Source organism: Pleurodeles waltl, chromosome 6 (genome assembly GCF_031143425.1).
Source record: "Pleurodeles waltl isolate 20211129_DDA chromosome 6, aPleWal1.hap1.20221129, whole genome shotgun sequence".
Taxonomy (NCBI): domain Eukaryota; kingdom Metazoa; phylum Chordata; class Amphibia; order Caudata; family Salamandridae; genus Pleurodeles; species Pleurodeles waltl.
The window spans coordinates 407,846,322-407,865,943 of NC_090445.1; the positions used below are offsets into that span (position 1 = coordinate 407,846,322).

The 19,622-nt window shown below is 45.4% G+C and overlaps 1 protein-coding gene across 1 annotated transcript in view; it reads right to left on the reverse strand.

Moving 5' to 3' along the window:
• Positions 1-19,622, reverse strand: part of SLC6A17 (solute carrier family 6 member 17) — a 279,329-nt gene that overhangs the window by 235,136 nt on the left and 24,571 nt on the right. The gene's annotated exons all lie outside the window — the stretch shown is intronic.

Sequence of the window (19,622 nt, forward strand, 5' to 3'; positions counted from 1 at the left end):
GTTTATATGTTTTTACCATTGCTTTAAGTTGGATGAAAAAGGTGGCGGAGCCCTAAGGCAGATGGCTGGTCTATATAATTAATACATGTGAAATAATATTATGTTTTACAAACTTATAAACTAGGTCTCTTTGGACACAGCATAACCAAAATCAGCAGGATATTTTATTTAACAGTTTCTATAGCACCTTTCCCCAGGGCCAAATCAGTAAAAAAGCAATAAAAAACAGCTGCTACTGTCACTTAGGGGATCATTTTGAGTTTAGCGGGTGGAAAAGCCCAACCACCAAACTCCCGTGGTCAGATTTCCGCCAGTGCAGCCGCCTTTCCGTGGGCCCCATTACAAGTTCCCCGCTGGCCCAGCGGGGAACAGTCCACAACATTGGCACCGACTCATAATTGGGCCGGCATCAATGTTGCAGTGCATAGGGTGCAACAGCACCCGTTGCGCTTTTCACTGTCTGCAGAGTAGACAGTGAAAAGCGCGACACAGTGAAAAGCGCGACGGGGCTGTCCATGGGAGCCACTGAACTGCCCATGCCAAGTGAATGGGCAGGGGGCCCCTGGGGCCCCCTGCAACCAGTCTCTGCCAGCTTTTACATGCGGGTGGACCCACCATGTAAAAGTTGTGGGAGAGGGAGCTCATAATCCCCAGGGCGGTACTGCATGCAGCACTGGGAGCTCATAATCCCCAGGGTGGTGCTGCATGCAGCACTGGGAGCTCATAATCCCCAGGGTGGTGCTGCATGCAGCACTGCCCTGGCAGATTAGGACTGCCAGCACCGCCAGTCCCTCCAGTGGAGGGAAACTAGTGGCGCTGGCGGTCTGACCGGCGGTTTGGCTTGGAGGTGGTCAGACTGCCACCGCAGCCCGGGTGGTCAGAAGACCGCGAGGGTTGTTATTAGGGCCTTAGTCTCTGTGTCACAATACGGGCTTCTGGTGGCATTGCGTTGCAGTTCTAGCATGTACAAGACAAGAAGGTTTTTTTTTTCCAGCCAATGAATGACAGAAATAGAGGGTCCCTTACTGCCCTAGCTCAATGTTCATTTTTTGGCTTTGCTAGGGCCCGGTCCTGGAAAGCCCTGGTCCACTTACAGCTCAGGTATTTGGCAAAGTGAGCAAAACATCCAATCTCCACCTATATCTAGGCATTAGAAAAAACATAACATTACTCTTACAGTTGTTTATCTTCAGCTAATTCTGCTAATTCTGAATAGTGAATTTAGTAAGAACATCTAGTTTCCACTAGAGGCCTGCAGTTGCCACATCCAAAAGTGTCAGATCATCAGTGTACCCCAGCGCCATAATTGTATTGCCTTGACACTTAGAGAAGTAAGATCTGGATTGAGACAATGTTTTTGGAAAGTCTGAGGTGCAAAGGGAGTAGAGCAAGGGAGCCATTGCACAGCCCTGTTTCAAGTTACTGGTATTCACAATCTTCACAAATATTCATTGGAACATTGTGATTGGCTTCCAGTTAGACTTGCACAGCTCAATTAACAGACTGGGCAGTCTTAGCCAGTGCCTGGACCTGCGCACCCCATCAGTGTACTGAAAAACTCCATATAAGCTACCTAGTTTTTGATTGTCTCACATTTTTTGGATGACCAAGCGGAGGACAAGGCACATCAATCGTTTATCAAACCATTAATTTAGGACACCAATAGTTATTTGTAAGCTATTTTGCAGCAAGTACCTAACAAAGCTTTTGGGCTGAAGCAGGTATGATTGTCTAGGGCCCCTTGTACGTGTTGGAAAAATCAAACTTCTCCTCCATGGTGAAGGAACTTGTCTTTGTACAGCAAAGGGTGAAAAAACGGACTCAACTGAGCTACCCATTCCTTCGCGTTTCTCTATCCGGTCCTTTACATGGATGAAGGTTTTACCTCCAGGACTCGTTTTTCCACCTGGACTTCGATAGAGTATGAGAGATAAGGAATTTGTACTGTTAATGAATATTCTGAACAGTCTGAACATTCTGGTTCTGGAATGACTAGCATTCTTTTTACTTTCTTTTTTGTTCCATAACATACATTCAAACAATCCAGGTGTGTTTTACATTGTTATGGTTCTATACAAGGTATTTTAAGGGCATCTGCCATACCTAGAGCATCTCATCCCATTACTCCGGAAAAGGTACATATCTGTTCTATAGCGAGCGAACATTACTAGCTCCCAAAGAACAAATGTGCTTCCTCAAGGCACTCTTTGTCACCTATGAACTGCCACTTTTTGTTCTAGACAACCCCACATCCTCTGTACTGAACGGCAAAACTTCTACTGAAATTAGTCAGGCTGGCCCTGCTGTTTTTATAAGCTTTGTAGCTTCGAACATGCCTGCTTATAATGTTCATAGCTCTTTCATGTGCCCTCCTCACGCAAAGGTAAATAAGAAAATGGCGACCATGAGCTGCAAAACAATGCAGGGTTTGAGGGAGCAAGGTCCTCTGAGCACACCTTTGTTTCTGGAAGTCCTTTGGGCCTGAAGCAAAGATATATACATGTTACGAAGTGACTCTGAAAGGTAAGCAGAGCTTGGAGAATGTACTGTCAGGCTACTGATTCTAAAATGTCAATAGCGCTGCAATCAATCAGTCACCTCCTCTCTATGAAAGGCCTGTGGGGCTTGGACTGAGTCAATCACGTGTCAGGCCGAAGATCTGAAAGGCCATTAGGGCTTGAATAGAGTCAATCACGTGTCAGGCCTAAGCTCTGAAATGCCAGTAGGGCTTCGACTGAGTCAGTCACCTGTAAGACCGAGGTTCGAAAGGGCCAGTAGGGCTTGGACAGTCTCATTTTAGTGTCAGATGACTAACATGCAATTGATTCTTCCATAGGACCTTTGGCTTTTCATAGGCACGCGCCTGCCACGTTCCACCTAGACACCTCTGGGCTGTGCCCCAGAGCTCATGAAAAGAGAATTAGGACATGGGCTTCTCTTCGAAGTCTAATAACACTGTTCTTGGGTTTATTTTAAGTATTTAGGATCACATTCCTAACACGTGTGTTCTAAATAATGTTAGCAAGATATAACACCTCCGTGTGGGGTAATTGAATACAGCAGGGTGTCAGCGTGATGTGTTTCTGAACACTGAATAAAACATTCAATCAACCTCCGAGGAGAAGAAATCAAATTAGCACCCTGTAAAGGACAGACTAAAATAAACTCAGCAAACCCGGTCTGTGTGAATTCTTTAAGAAGAAAACAAGGTGAACAATTAAGAAGGACGGCTGTATCCTCGTCTTTACACATGAGAGGGTATTACCTCCAGCTGCTGGGGCCGCCGCACGGCTCCTATCTTTAGACTGAGAAGTGTCAGAGTGCTAGGCCTGCACTAGTGCTGCTGCCATTCCCAGCCATCCTGGCTCTCACCGGGTCCCATTAGGGTGAAGCGGCCCTCTGAACCTCTGGGCCCTGTGTCACTGCACCTGTTGCACTGATGATAGCTGCGCCCTGCCCTTTGACAGCTCCTGCTGTGAGCCCTTTGTCCAGCAGGCTGAGCCCGCCCTGTGCGGATGACCTGCAGTTCGGCTCTGTGGAGGGTAACGTATCTGCCCTTATTGGTAGAGTGTGATCGGTACTCGGGGTGCCGGCTCTTCCTCGGAACCTCCATCTGCAGTTTGGGCTCTGGCTCTGCTGCTCGGTATCCGCAACGATGGACTCTTCAGAAAGTCGCATCTGGAATGAGGCTGACGGTGGTGCTCTGCCTGCACTCCTGCTCCGAGCTCTGCCCAGAGTGCTGAATCAGCCAGAAGGCAGGGGAAAATCTCTGTAGCCTTAGTTCTGTCCAAAGTGCTGAATCTGTCAGAAGGCAGAAAACATGCTGTGCAGTCTTTGCTCTGTCCAGAGTGCTGGGTCTGTCAGAAGGCAGAAGACATGCTGTGCAGTCTTTGCTCTGTCCAGAGTGCTGGGTCTGTCAGAAGGCAGAAGACATGCTGTGCAGTCTTTGCTCTGTCCAGAGTGCTGGATTGGCCCTGAAGCTGTTCCCTGCAGCTGAGAGCCTCAAGGATTAGCGGAGTGGAAGACCTGCCAAAATCAGTGAGGCTCAAATGTCCTCAAAATCTACATGTCCCTCACTTCTTGTGTTTATCTTGGTATCCTCTCCACTGGAGATGCTGGCACTGTGGCAACGCACAGTGGTTGAAATGGAGTACCAGTTTGCAGTACCTTCCTATTTAATATATTGCACCATTGCTGAGAAGTGCAGGTACTTTGCTAGATAAATTAAAGGACACAGTTTATCACTACCTGACAATACCGGCCCTGTTAGGTACCTATAACTTCGATGTGGACAAGGGAGGGAACAGTGGGAAATTACAAGGTGAACTCTGATAGCAACATCGAAAATGAGGGCCTACTGAGGGAATGTGGAAGCCTCACCAGATTATGTCTCTAGGTGTTTCACCTTTGCACTCCTCTAGGTCTCTATAATGAGCTCTCGCTGCTGTGTGGAATCTGACCTGTGGCTGCAAGTGTTCTTTTCAGTTTGGGCTCTGTCCAAGGTACTAGGCATACTCTGTGGCTGGGACTCTGTGTGTGAACAGTGCGGCCTGTTCTAGTGTTCCTTCTTGAAGCCTAAGCTCTGTCTGTGGCTGTGTCTAAGCTCTGTCTGGGGCTGTGTCTAACCTCTGGGGCTGTGTCTAATCTCTTTCCAGGGCTTTGTCTAACCTCTGTCTGGGGCTGTGTCTAATCTCTTTCCATGGCTTTGTCTAATCTCTGTCTGGTGCTGTGTCTAATTTCTGTCCAGGGCTGTGTCTAGTCTCTGTCCAGGCCTGTGTCTAAGCTCTGTTTGTGGATGTGCCAAAATTCTGTCCGGGGCAGTGTCTAAGCTCCATCCACGGTTGTGTCTAAACTCTGTTTGGGGCTGTGCCTAAGCTCAAAATACGGCTGTCTAAATTCTGTCTAGAACTATGTCTAAGCTCTGTCCATGGCTGTGTCAAATTTCTGTCCAGGGCTGTGTCTAATTTATGTCGTGGGTTGGGACTAATCTTTGTCTGGGTCTATATCTAAGCTCTGTCCGGGGCTTTGTCTTCTGTCTGTCCAGGGCTGTGTCTAATTTATGTCCAGGACGGTGTCTAATCTCTGTCCCAGGCTATGTCTAAGCTCTGTCCTGGGCTATGTCTAAGCTCTGTCCAAGGCTTTGTCTAATCTCTTTCTGGGGCTGAGTCTACATTATGTCCAGGACTGTGTCTAAGGTCTGTCCAGCGCTTTCTAAGGTCTATCCAGGGCTTTGCCTAAGCTCTGCCCAGGGTGGTGTCCAAGCTTTGTCCGGGGCCTTGTCTTAGCTCTGTTCGGGGCAGTGTCTAAGCTCTGTCCGTGGCTGTGTCTAAGCTCTGTTTGGGGCTATGTCTAAGCTATGTTCAGGGCTATGTCTTAGCTCTGTCCAGGGCTGTGTTTAATCTCTGTCCAGGGCTGTGTCTGAGCTTTTTTAAGGGCTGTATCTAAGTTCTGTCCAGGGTGGAGTCCAAGCTCTGCCCAAGGCTGTGTCTAAGTTCCATCCAGGACGGTGTCTAATCTCTGTCCCAGGCTATGTCTAAACTCTCTCCGGGACTGTGTCTAAGGCTTTGTCTAATCTCTGTCTGGGGGTGAGTCTAAGCTATGTCCAGGGCTGTGTCTGAGGTCTGTCCAGCGCTTTCTAAGGTCTATCCAGGGCTTTGTCTAAGCTCTGCCCAGGGTGGTGTCCAAGCTTTGTACGGGGCCTTGTCTAAGCTCTGTTCAGGGCAGTGTCTAAGCTCTGTCCGGGGCTGTGTCTAAGCTCTGTTTGGGGCTATGTCTAAACTGTGTTCAGGGCTATGTCTTAGCTCTGTCCAGGGCTGTGTTTAATCTCTGTCCAGGGCTGTGTCTGAGCTTTTTTAAGGGCTGTATCTAAGTTCTGTCCAGGGTGGAGTCCAAGCTCTGCCCAAGGCTGTGTCTAAGTTCCATCCAGGACGGTGTCTAATCTCTGTCCCAGGCTATGTCTAAACTCTCTCCGGGACTGTGTCTAAGGCTTTGTCTAATCTCTGTCTGGGGGTGAGTCTAAGCTATGTCCAGGGCTGTGTCTGAGGTCTGTCCAGCGCTTTCTAAGGTCTATCCAGGGCTTTTTCTAAGCTTTTTCCAGGGTGGTGTCCAAGCTTTGTACGGGGCCTTGTCTAAGCTCTGTTCAGGGCAGTGTCTAAGCTCTGTCCGGGGCTGTGTCAAAGCTCTGTTCGGGACTGTGTCTAAGCTCTGTTAGGGACTGTGTCTAAGCTCTGTCCAGGGCTGTGTCTAAGCTCTGTCCAGGGCTGTGTCTAAGCTTTTTTAAGGGCTATATCTAAGTTCTGTCCAGGGTGGGGTCTAAGCTCTGTCCAAGTCTGTGTTTAAGGTCTATCCAAGACTTTGTCTAAGCTCTGTACATCGTGGTATCTAAGCTTTGTTCATGTCGGTCTCTAAGAACTGTCTGGGGTTGTAACTAAGCTCAGTCCATGGCTGTGTCTCAGCTCTGTCCATGGCCGTGAATAAGCTCTGTCCAGGGCTGTATCTAAGCCCCTTCTATGGCCTGTGTCTAACTTTGTCTGGGGCAGTGTCTAAGTTCTATCCAGGGTGGTGTCTAAGCTCTGTCCAGGGCTGTATCTAAGCTCTGTTCAGTGCTGTGTCACGTATTTGTCCATGGCGGCGTCTAAGCTTTGTCAAAGGGTATGTCTAAGCTCTGTCCAGGGTAGTGTCTAATCTCTGTCTAGGGCTATGTCTAAGCTCTGTCCAAAGAAATGTCTAAGCTCTGTCTGGGGCTGTATCTAAGCTCTGTCCAGAGCTGTGTCTAACCTTTGACAAGGGCTATGTGTAAGCTCTGTCCAGGGTGGTGTCTAAGCTCTGTCCAAGGATGTGTCTAAGCTCTGTACAGGGCTGTGTCTAAGCTCTGTCCAGAGCTGTGTCTAACCTTTGACAAGGGCTTTGTGTAAGCTCTGTCCAGGGTGGTGTCTAAGCTCTGTCCAAGGATGTGTCTAAGCTCTGTACAGGGCTGTGTCTTAGTTGTGTCAGGGATGTGTCTTAGCTCTGTCCATGGCTGCATCTAAGAACTGTCTATGGTTTTCTCTACGCTCAGTCCATGGGTGTGTCTCAGCTTTGCCCAGGGCAGTGTCTAAGCTCTGTCCGGGCTGTGTCTAAGCTCTGTCCAGGCTGTGTTTAAGCTCTGTCCGGGGCTGTGTCTAAGTTCAGTCTATGCCTGTGTCTAAGCTCTGTCCGGGACTGTGTCTAAGCCCAGTCCATGGCTATGTCTCCTTTCAGCCTGAGGTCTGTTCAGTGCCTACCGGCCTAAATACAGGCAACAAGCGGGGGTGGCAGCTGTAGCAGACAAAGGTAAACAATCCTAGGTGTTGAGATGCATCACTTATCGGTGTGATATGTTGCCTCTTTTTTTTATCTACAGAACAGAGGTGATTTTGCCTCTGCCTCTAAAAGAGGTTCACTTTAAAATAAATTCTGTTTCTCATAAATGGGCCAAGGCAGTGGGAACATTATTCCCCAGGCCCACACCTTTCCGATCTTGCACTCCTGTTCTAAAATGTATTTGTAGATTTTAAAGCAAACCTGCCTTATTTATTATTGATGAGGTAGCTAACCTGTCTAATACCATGAGGTGATGCAAGATGCTGAAGCTGCTGTTTTCTAATTTCATATTGTGTAAAGCTAAAACACAGGTGTTTGTGCTGTGTGGCGCCCTGCATGAGGCTTGTGACTTGGATCCCGCAAATTCTTCTGATATTAATTAACTGGGTCCTCTATGTTCACCTTTGTTTGTGTTGTGTGGCTGCATTACATGTATGTGAATGGAATCTGTGCTGTATGAATCATGACCTCTCTGAGCACACAACGCAGTTCAGGTACAATGTTCCCCTTAGTAGGAATAATGTCTTCCAGGCTTCCCTGTTCTTGTAACAACTCTAGGACTTTCACCTCAGAGACCATAAGGCAGTTTCACCAGTCTATTTTCTGGGCTGCTACAATACACATTAAGCCCAGCTATCTGCCTTGCAACAATACTTAATTAAAATAAGTTTGTTTGCCTGCGCTGCTTGGGTCCTGAATTGTCCTGCAACAGCATAACCCTACTGCAGAAGCCTAGTCTGTGATTCCCAATAAACGTGCCTTTACCATTCGTTGCCACTCCTTCTTTCGGAATAGGAAGCATGAAAAAATACCTACAAATATGTTCAATGGGCTGCTTGATGGGTTAATTTGAAACCGAAAGTAGCATAGATTCTGATTTGGTCCACACTTCCATCCTCTCCTTCAATATTTAGATAAATGCTAACCATCTGCAACCAGTATCGCATTTTCACTATCTTCACAAGCCTGCATCCTCCAACAACTGGACAGAGCAGTAATAGGCCCTAATCCTGAGCTGAGTCAGAGAAAGATGACATCCATGGATGACCCATAAGTTGTACAACTATGCTCTTGTAACCTACTACATCATTCTTTTCTTACAGGTTACAGTGTACTTTGGTGTGACTCTGGTCTCGGTGGACCCCAGAGAACTGGAGTTGCACCCTAGGCCATCCTTTCCCATTGCCATTTAATGGAGTATCCCCACAATGCAAATACCTTAAGCACACTGACATTGGCATTTAACTGAGTGTCCCTACAGTGAAAAGACAGTAAGCAGACTGACTCTCCCTCACATGTGTACACCCCTCTCATGAGACCTACTCCAGGTCACCACCCACTCTGCACAGTTCCTCCTGCACCAGGCTTACCTAAGCGCAGTTCTTGGGCTGTGCACACCAGGAATCCTCCTCCCACAGCCCTCACATGGGTGCACCTCCATGTGCACACATGATCACATGTAACCCGCCAGGGGCCTCCTGCCCTTGCTGCGTCACAGCAGGCTTTCTTTAGCATGGCGGCACCGGCGGTAATGACACGCAGTCCATTTTACCATGTGTTTACTGTGCGTGAGTCCCATCATAGGAGGCTCCCTCACAGTAAAAAGCAAAAAACCAGGTGGTCAAAAAGCGAAAAATCAGGGCAGACCTGATGGTCAGAACTATCCTCTAACACCAACAGGGGGGAGTTTTTGTCACCTCTTCCTCCTGAGCACCTCCAGTCACCGCTCTTACCTTCAGAAACACCTACCGTCACTACAGAGCGCTCGAGATTCCTGCCCCCAGAGCCTCCTTCTCCTCATCACTTCTTTCCTCTTACAGCCTGCAACCACGAGGCTTCTGTCTTTTGTTGCTGCCGACGTAGAGACTAACAAACGGAGCCTCTTTTCACCACCAGCTCCACAGCCTCGGCAGCCCCTTCTGCCTCGTCCACCACTCTGCCTGTGCTGCTTGTGGTGACGCTCCTGCGGCTTCCTCAAAGAGGAAAACGTGTGACAGCCAAGCGGCTTCTCTGAAGCTCCTGGACAGCACGAGCCCAGCCCACAGTTCCGACAAGCTGCTGCCGCTCTCCTCCAAGTCCCAGCAGGTAAGCCGGCACATCTGTGCTTTCCTCTCCTCCGAGAACGCTGGCCGGGCCCCTGACTATAAACGCTCTAGAGACCTGCCTCCATGCTGGCCACTATGTTCTCCTCACCTTCTTGGAGGATGTTTTCTCGCATCGTGGATTTTCCTGATCCGGCTATGATGGTAGGGGATTTCAATACAATCTGGACAGGTCATCGAAAGTTAGGCTAACATCTATGCCAAAATCACAGTCTTACCTTAAGTACATTAGAGGCAGAGATGGCTGAATGTGAGCATTCAATAAAAGATGAGGCAGATCCTGTAGGTAAGATGGAGGGAAGGATGAGACAGTTGAAAACACAACTGGAGGAAGTACTGCAGGTGAGTTTAAGAAAAAGATGGGAAGTAAGCAAACTAGCACATTTTGAATATGGGGAGAGTGCAGTGAAACTGCTATCATGGAAAGCTAGAACTGAACAAACTAAAAATACTATCAAAGAGATTAGTTGTGAGCAAACGGGAGAAAGATGGACAAGTAATGCTGATATAAGGAAGGCCTTTCAAGATTTTTTTCTCAGAGCTTTATAAAGAGAATAAGACAGTAACGAGGGAAGAGGTGAGAAATTGGATGAGTACAGATATTCTACCCAAATTAACAGCAAAAGAGCAGATGCACATGAGCAAAAAAATCTCACAAGGGGAAATCAGGGCAGCACTTAAAGTAGGTAAGGAAGGTAAAGCTGCTGGGCCGGATCGGTATCCCAATAAAGTTGTATAAGGCATTGGAGGAATCCATAGTGCCAATTATGTCAGTACTGTTTGGAGAGATTTTTTAGAAGGGGCTGGCATTACCGGAATTGTGGAAGGATGTCATATTACTTTGGTTTTGAAACCAGGTAAAAATCCGTCAAGGTGTGAGTCATATAGACCAATATCTCTTTTGAACAGCAATTATAAGATTTTTGCCAAAGTGCTGGCAGATTGAATGGGGTGGTAGCCGGACTCTTGCATAAAGATCAGAAAGGATTTATTAAAGGTAGCTCTACAAACTAATTTCCAATCTAATAGGGGCCATTGATTTGGCAGTAACGTATGGTTCCCCCCTCGCAGTAGTTACACTGGATGCCATGAAGGCATTTGATAGAGTTAATTGGGCTCATCTAATCTTAATTTTAAATGATTATGGATTTGGTGAAACATTCTGTAGGATGGTGGGTCAGCTCTATCAAGCTCCTTCAGCTAGGGTACGGGTTAATGGGAGGCTAACGTTTTCCTTTAAAATAACCAGAGGTACGAGGCAGGGTTGCGCCCTCTCTCCAATATTGTTTAATCTATGTATTGAGCCTTTGGCTAAGATATTAAGACAGGACCAAAGCATTTCTCCTTTTTTATGCTGTGGATGGGAGAAAAAGGTCTCACTGTATGCAGATGATTTGTTGATATATACTTCGTATTTACAAACAACCCTTCTGGCAGTTTTGGAGATTGCCGCTGATTTTGGGAAGGTGTCAGTCTATTATGTAAACGCGGAGAAAACAGAGATCATGGTGTGGAATCAGAAGAGGGAGAGTCCATTACTAAAAACCGAAATGGGATATTTGGGACTAAAGATGGTACAAGACATTAAGCAGATACCAGTGGTCAACTTAAGCGAAGTGCGGGCGGAATGCAATAACCTGATGTGAGAGTGGATGAACCTGCCCTTGTCAATTCTAGGAAGGGTTAGCCTGGTAAAGATGGTGATTCTGCCCAAGGTTATTTTTTTGTTTAACACAATCCCTTTGTAAATGGACAAGAAGATGCCAGTAAAAATCCAGCAGGATATCATTTTATTTATATGGGTACAGAAAGGGGTCAGAATAGCATGGAAGAAGCTGCGTAGAAGAAGGGAGAAGGGGGACTTGCATTGCCAGACCTCCAATATTATGCTTGGGCTTTCCAGCTTAAGAACGCAAGGATGCTATTCTCCTCTCCTGATCTGACAGACCTTGGCTGTAGGGTTAAAGCTATGCTGGGAGGTGTGAAGGGGCAGCACATCATTTTCTGTTTACCTTCAGAAATCACAAATATTTAAAAATAAAATAAAACTGAAAGTGCTGAAACATATGGCAAAGACCTGGTACAGCATAAGGAGAGCAAACAAGGGAGAATATTATAGTTAGTGGGCACCCATTTGGGACTCACCAGGCACACCACAGTGTTTTGAGGACTTATTGGTCATATTGGGGGGACCTATTTAGGGAAGGCAGTTTACTCCAGTGGGATGGAACCTCTGCAGAGACGGGGGTAATTGTCAAGACTGAAGTATCTGCAGTTAAAAGGGTGGGCACAGAGGGGTCGAATGAGCATAGGTCTGAAGAATCGGCTGGAGGAGAAGATAATGGGAAGACTACCCCCCAAAAAAAGAAGTGGCTACTTGGTATTGGGAAATATTAGATCTGGTGGACGGGGATTTTAGGTTGGCAGAGTCTCTGTTGGGTGGCTGTTTTCCGGGAGTACAGCAACAGGAAATATGGCAAATCTCTATGCGTACTTTATTTACTGTGGTTAAACCAGCTGCTTACAGAAGGAATCACCTGTATTCAATCCACAGGGCCCATTTGTCACCTTATAAGCTGTCAAAAATGAGGAAAGGAGGAGAGGCCAAATGTGGAAAGTGTGGTTTAGAAAAAGCTATGGATGTACATATGTTTATGGAATGCCCAGCAATACACTCTTTCTGGGAAGAAGAAATGAAAACGATTTTGGATGTTATAGGGGTCGGTATTAATAGAAATCTCTATCTAGTAATCTTTGGAGTCATGGAGAGGGTTGGAGTATTGAAGAGCGATATGCAGAAGCTGCTCTTCTATATTATACTGCTGGCTAAGAGAGAGATATGTAGGAAATGGGTAGGAAATATACCTCCCTCATACATAGATTAGTTGGATGAGTTTGATTTTATGTCAAGAGGGATCACGAAAGCTAAGAACTTTTGGCTGCCCTTCCGTAGAATGGTTGAGGAAGAACAGAGCATTGGTCTAAGGTTGATGTTTTGTCCAATGATTATACCTGTCCCTCGCTTTTGAAGCTGTGTTGGTGTATCAGATCCCCCTTTGGGGCACACTGAGAGAGAGGAATGCCCCACTTGGTAAAGGTCTGAATTTAAAAATGTGAAGGTGTAAAGCAAATTGCCTAGGAGAAGACCTGGAGCCTAAGGTGAATGAGGGAAATAAAAAAAGGTTCTATTATTCAGCTGCACTGAACTTCTCAGGGAATCAATATTATTTACATCATGAAAGGATGTGCTGAACACACCAAGGAATTCCACCTTCTGCTGAGACACTTCCCTGTCAACATTGCCCACACACCCACAGTCTGGTAGTGAATAACTGGGCCCATGACTCAGGAGTAGACAAGGAGTGTGGTCTTGAAGAGATGCTCTACTACCCTTTTAAATGATGGGATAAAGGTATTAATGGGAGAGGAACATAAGGACTGCCCCATTCCATTTGAAGCCCTAGGGTGACTTCATTGAGTTGGCTGGTTGCGCTGAACTAAAACGTTTTAGAGTAATCATTCTAAAACGTACAGGTCCATGTCCAGAGATGTTGTTGCAAGTTTCCTTGTCACCTAAATTAGTGTGCCCTTGTTCCCAGCGCATATCACCCTGTCTAGTGGGTGCCTCCGGTCACATGGATGGCCATGATCGGTCAGATTTTAGCTGTGAGCCCCTTAAGTAGTAGAATACCCCTGTACACCAAAAATAATATTACCATTCTTTTCTGGTTCTTATTATCACCCTGGGCCGTGTGGCTGCAGAATTCGCTCTGCAGAGGAGTGACATTTCCTCTGCCTGGCCCTTGCTGCTTTTTTGCAGTTTCTCATTCAAAGGATGGCTTTGTTGTTTTCTTCCAGCTGCCGAGGACATGTGCACTGATCAGTGTTTAATAATTGTAGCCACTGGACAAACTGTTTTTTATATCTCTCCTGCAGACAGCGTTTAGCTGTCTGTTGTCAAAGACAGACTGTGGCCAATAATAATACTTTTACTGAGCTTTGGGTCAGCCCACTACCTTCCATTGGTTACCTTTCTCATCAATTCCATTTGCATGCTTTTAATTCAATGACTTTCATTCCTCTTCCTGTGCTTGCACCTTCCTGAAGCAAAGCTACTTTATCATCCTTTAGATTGGATGACTTGAATCCTTCCAGTCCTCGCATTCAGAGAAGTACATTTGTTATTTTTCTTTCTGGACTCCATAGGAGTGTAAGTGTTGACTCTCTCTCTCTCTTGTGTGTTGCTTCTCTCACTAATACCCACCCCACATGCTCCTTGTCGCTCCCATCTCTCCTTACCAAGCTTGTCCATTCCTATCCCTGCCTAGTTTTTTTCTTTACTTCCTCCCCACCTCAGCCTTCTCCATTTCCTCCTCAAAACACCTCTCTCTCAAACTTTTTACAATATTTTTGGAGTGCCTGGCAGCTGGAATTTGAGGTTGAGGTGTTCCTTTTGAAAAATGCTCTTTCAAGCATGTTTCAATTATCTTATTTACTGCATCAAGGTTGATGTCTGCCATTTTGAAATGGTAAATAAAAAATAATGAAATGGTGGCTGCATCATGCTATGCCATATGCATGCACATACATGATGATGCATCCCAGCGCATATGTCATCTCATTGAGTGGCTTTAGAATCTTGACGTAAATGTGTGAATGCATAAAAAAACACATGCATGACTACACATCATTGCAGTTTTTTCGTTTTTTTGTAGGATGCTGCACAGCCTCAGCAAAAGCCATTTCTTTTTCCCCAAGAACTCAATAGGTTGTGTGGGCACCCAACCCAAAAGGCAAGAAGCATTGGCTTTGCCAATGCCTATTTGAAGATGCAAGTGAAGAGACTATCTCCCTCACTCTTTTACCCACCAAATGTTTTCAATAAAAATGTTTTCGTTTATTTTTAGGGTACACCACGTGTAGTTGTGGTCTGTTTAGCAATCTCCTACAAATTCTGAAACGAATTCCCACAAGTACAGGTTATTTAAAATACAGGGATGAAGAGCAAGGAATTGGATGTTCCCGAAGCCAGACATTTTCATACATTGTTACCCATGTCTGGCACCTTTCCTCCATCTAGTAGAGTATAGGATACAAGGTTTGTTGAGAATTCACCCTTTCTCGAGAAAATTGAAAAGTTACCGTCATGGTGATTTCTCTGCATAGACTAACATGGTCCACAAAAATATACCTTACTGATCTAAATATATTACTAATCACATAAAGTTAACTTTTTTTAGTTGCATGTCAGTCCACGAAAATGAAGTATTTTGTGCACAACACATTTTGAAATATTCTACTTTCAAACACCAAAACTGAACAGTTTGCAAACAAGTGGAAAATTGGTACCCAGGTCCCTTGGATAGTAGTGACAACCAAGAGTTACTCACCAGAGAGAGCTGCCCAGTGACCATGAACTGGACATGGACCAAGTCAAAAGGACTGAAATCAATCACCACAAACAAGGTGAACATGTATAGGAGAGCAATAAAAACAGGCAGACACACATTGGCCTGGAAAACCAGAAGTCAAGGCAAAGACTAACCACAATCTTGCCGCGTGACCATGGGAGATGGAAACAGGCACACAAAAATAGATCTGGAATCAGAATAAAACAGAATCTGTACACAACGCAGTGTGAACTTTATTGAGGAGAACATATTTACTCCATGCATTGCGAAAAGAAGGACAAAAAAAGAAGGCCCTACTTTGCAGACTTTGATGGGACGGCCCAGAAATAAGCTGTAGGTCACCCAGGAACATATTACACTGCGTGCTGAATTAAAAATGCGCTGTCTCTATTGCAGGAGTAAACTCCCTCATGAACTTGGGACACAACAGCAATTAAACATCGAGCAACAGTTTCAAAGTAGCATCGGGCAGATTTTGAGGTGTGGCGCAAACGTCCAGTGTGCTTCGGAAGCCCTTGGCACCATACAACACTGGAGGCCGTCCAAAAATCCAGGGACACACGGTACCAAACATCTCTGAAATAACCGTGCAGAAAACCTGGCGCCTGTCCTGTAGGTCGCAATAACCACGCGGAGTCAGGAGCAGGGGTCATTGGTCATTTATTAGCATACAATTCTGAGACGCTTTCCAAAGACCCCCGCCCGTTTTTGTCACGGGCTTTTGAGGCTTCCCCCCTGACGCTACGTCAGTCCAACCATCTGAAACTAATAGAGAGGGATGGGTTATAAAATCCCTCTCTAGGGACCACAACATGGAATTGCCTGCATACAGGCAACACTACAGCACCGTTAAGCCGCAGGTGACAGTATAGGACAACCATGGCTCCTATATGCATCTGTAGAAAGTGACAGAATACATGCTGGCTTCCGACTGAAGAAAACATCCACAGATGTAGCCTTCCATCTGCAGAACATCCTGGCAATGTAGATAGTATAATATAGAAATATACAGACAAAGCTGCAGAATGTAGTGCATTATGTAACAATACAAGGCCGAAACAAAGGTGAAGGGAGCAGAGACAAAGCTGCAGAATGACAAGTAACCACTGACAGTGTTAGGCTTCCGAACCCAGCGGTAAATCACAATGCCAGATAGCAGTGTAAAACATCCCGAGACCTAGATATATATCTGCAGGACATCCTGGCAGTGTCCGATAGTACAAGACATCAATACTCAGGCATAAAGCTGCAGAATGTAGTGCAGAATGTAACAGTATAAGGCAGAGACAGAGGAGACCGGAGCATAACATAAACATACAATGCGTATTTGTGAAGGGGCACTGAATAACAAATGTTAATTGTTACCCAACTCAAGGGTACTCATTTTATCGAACTCTGAAGGATGAATGAAAGGGTGAATGAATCCACCATTATTTGAACCTCTGACCATAAGGTCAAACACAGGCCCCTACAAGGGATGCATTAGTCCACTAAGCCACCAGCTCGGCAGAACCAAAGCTGTAAAATGACTAGTAACTACTGATAGTCCCAAAGCCCAGCTGTAAATCACATTACCAAACAGCAGTGAAACACACCTGAAGACCTAGATATATACCTGCAGGACATCCTGGCAGTGTGCGATAGTACAAGATGTCAATACTCAGGCATAAAGCTACAGAATGTAGTGCAGAATGTAACAGTGTAAGGCAGTGGCAGAGGTGATCGGAGCAGAGACCAAGCTGCAGATTGACATTAGCTACTGACAGTGTTATGCTTCCAAAGCCCAATGATAAATCTACCTGCGTAACACCAGACAGCAGTCATAGCAGACAACAGACAAAGCCCAATAACATAAGCTACCAAATACATTGCAGCGTGTGCCAGCATAAGACAGCCAGTGCCTAGATACAAAGATGCAGAATGCCTGGCGCCATGTGACAGAACACCAAACTGAAAGAACAGCCATAAATCATCAAGTTTGTCAGCATGGATGAGACGCTCACAAACACAGATACAGCAGCAGAATATCTGTCAGCATGTAAAAGTATGACACAAAAATCCTAGAAATAAATGCAAAAATTTGCAAATCATAAAAGACTAGAATACATGCCAGCATATGACAATAAAAGATAATATTCTGCTAAAACATAAAAGGGCACAATATTGAGCATGTTACAGTAAAAGACACAGGGCGTGACGGATATCCCGACCACCGTATTACAATCCACATAGGATATAATGGGATCATAATACAGCGGACGGGATATCTGTAACATTTGTGACAGAATATTACCCCCGCCAGGCCTGATTTAGAGTATGTCGGAGTGATTGCCCCATCACAAACGTGACGGATATCCCTGCCATATTACAAGCTCCAAGGGCTATCATGGAATTGTAAAACTGTGGATGGGATATCTGTCACGTTTGTGTCGAGTAACCCCTCCGCCAAACTCTAAATCTGTCCCGTAATCATTTGCCAAGACATAAATACCTCTCTGTTGCAAAATCTTTCACAAACTTTATTATGGTCATGTTTATGCAGTTCATAGTGGCCACATGGGTGTCCTCATGTTTTCTGTTACACATTCAGGAAGCCTCAGTATTTTCTTTTGCTATCAGCAGTTCTAATGGAATATACGAAACGCCAAATCCTAGAATGTAAAGTGACTAAAATTAAACTCAAATAAAAGCTCAAAATAGTTGTTTTCACCATCAAAATAAAACGTAATTAGTCAGTTGGTTTTACGGCAAAAGCGTGGTGAACATATAGCATAAATATAGTTTTATGGTGACTCCATTATTTTCCCTCATTATCAACATGTACGTACGGTTCCGCTAAGTGCCCATATAGTTACTCATTTAGAGCTTTGTGTGCCCGGCAGCACGTATGCAGGGGTACGTCACATGGAGCAGGTGTACGTCACATGGAAAACCTGGCTTTGTACAAGCCAGAGGTATCGCCAATGACAAGAGACCAATGTGTAATATATTGTGTTCTCTGGGTGCCTATTAAAACAACAGCTTTCCACACCAAGGTGAGCGTCACTATAGGTGCAATCAAGTCCTTAGGAAGTTAATACATTGACATAGCCTACTGATTTCTCCAGAACACTGTTCCTGCTTATAGTACAACATTCCATTTACTACATGCTACGTCCTGGAACTCACCTTACATAGCAATATAGTCCAGATGTACTCAATATCAAGTGCAACACTTTCCCTCTTTCCAATCAATAAAAATCAACAAATAGTGACATACACATATTTGTAGAAGGGTACACACAGGAATGTAGCTCCAGAGGAGTGTTTAGAGTGTCACCCTCCTCCCCAATAAATACATTTTTTTGGTAAATAGTTGGATACAAGTGCTTTTAGTCGGGTATAGTGAGGTGTCTGTCAAAATTTACCTGGACGTTTGGCATACCTAGACAAAAACGCGCACACACTCTCTCACTCTGTTTTTAAAGTCATCAGAAATGTTGGTTATTTTACAAAATGTTGTGCTTTCTCTCACTTGGTACCCCTTCCAATCCGTGTTTCTCTCCCTTTCCGGTGCCCCTTAAGCCCCCCTCATGCTCCCTGCTTGTCGTGTAATGTATTTTAACATGATATGACAACGCGATTGCCCCCGTCTCACTGACCAAGTTACGCCCCTCGGTGCACAGCATCGACTCCCTAAGGGTACACAGCGTCGACTCCCAACATCCAGCTTAATTTTTGCAAACCCAAAAGGCTGAGATTTTATTTTCCACTAGTAATAATCTAATCCGTAGACCTTTGAGGACACTGGCACGTTGTCTTCTCCTGGATGTTGTTGTCATCCTTTCGCCTTCTCACGTACACTCTGTGCACCCCTATCTCCAGAGGACTGGACGGTGCTAACTTCTGAGCATCCCCACATCCCCTCCATCCAGCACTAACAAGTGGAACTATATACTTTTTTTTTTTTTTTAACGATGGTAAGAGCTCTACTGGGTAGACAACAGAGGGACATCTTCTAGGTTCCAAACCCTATCACAGGCTCCCCCAACTGTTCCAACCTGCTCACTCTAGGATCTGCCCATCATTGCACAACCCAATAATAAGTGAGACCCACGTACTTTACAGCAAGACACAAAGACACACGGCACTCAATAAACACATCCTCGAAATTCTATTAAAGAGATAAAACAGAGAACAAAACCCCCAAAGTGAGTAACAGTTGTTAAAATACACGTCAACTCTGATCAAACCCTGCATTTCCGAGGTAAACTAAACTAATAGTTTCACACTAGAGGCTGCAGTCTTGCAATCTTTCTTACTATCCAGTTTTTAGCGCTGTCTTAAGGTTCTTGATGTTCATGATGTGCATCTCACTGAGAAACAACACCAACCGGACTGCCTGCATTATGTTACACACCTGGGCCCAAATTGAATATGCTTTGATACAATACAGCACAGCTTTCACATCTGCTGTTGTGCATTGCACAAGTGGAAGTAGTGCAGCTCCATTTCTATACAGATTGCCTGCTTCTGCGCCCCCTGTTGCACTGAGGCACAAATGCAAAGCCGTGTGCCATGGTACAAAGGAGAGTGTGCAATGTTTTGCATCGGATCAGTACTGGAGGCATACATTTCCCCTACAAATTCTAACTATTAAATAACTGCAGACGGATGAGATACATTGAATGTGGGATTTTTGGGGAGAAATCAATGCATTCCCCCTTGTATAACTCAAAGTCCTGTCTGACCACTTCAGCTGATCTGGCTTTGCATCAAACCTGTAGGG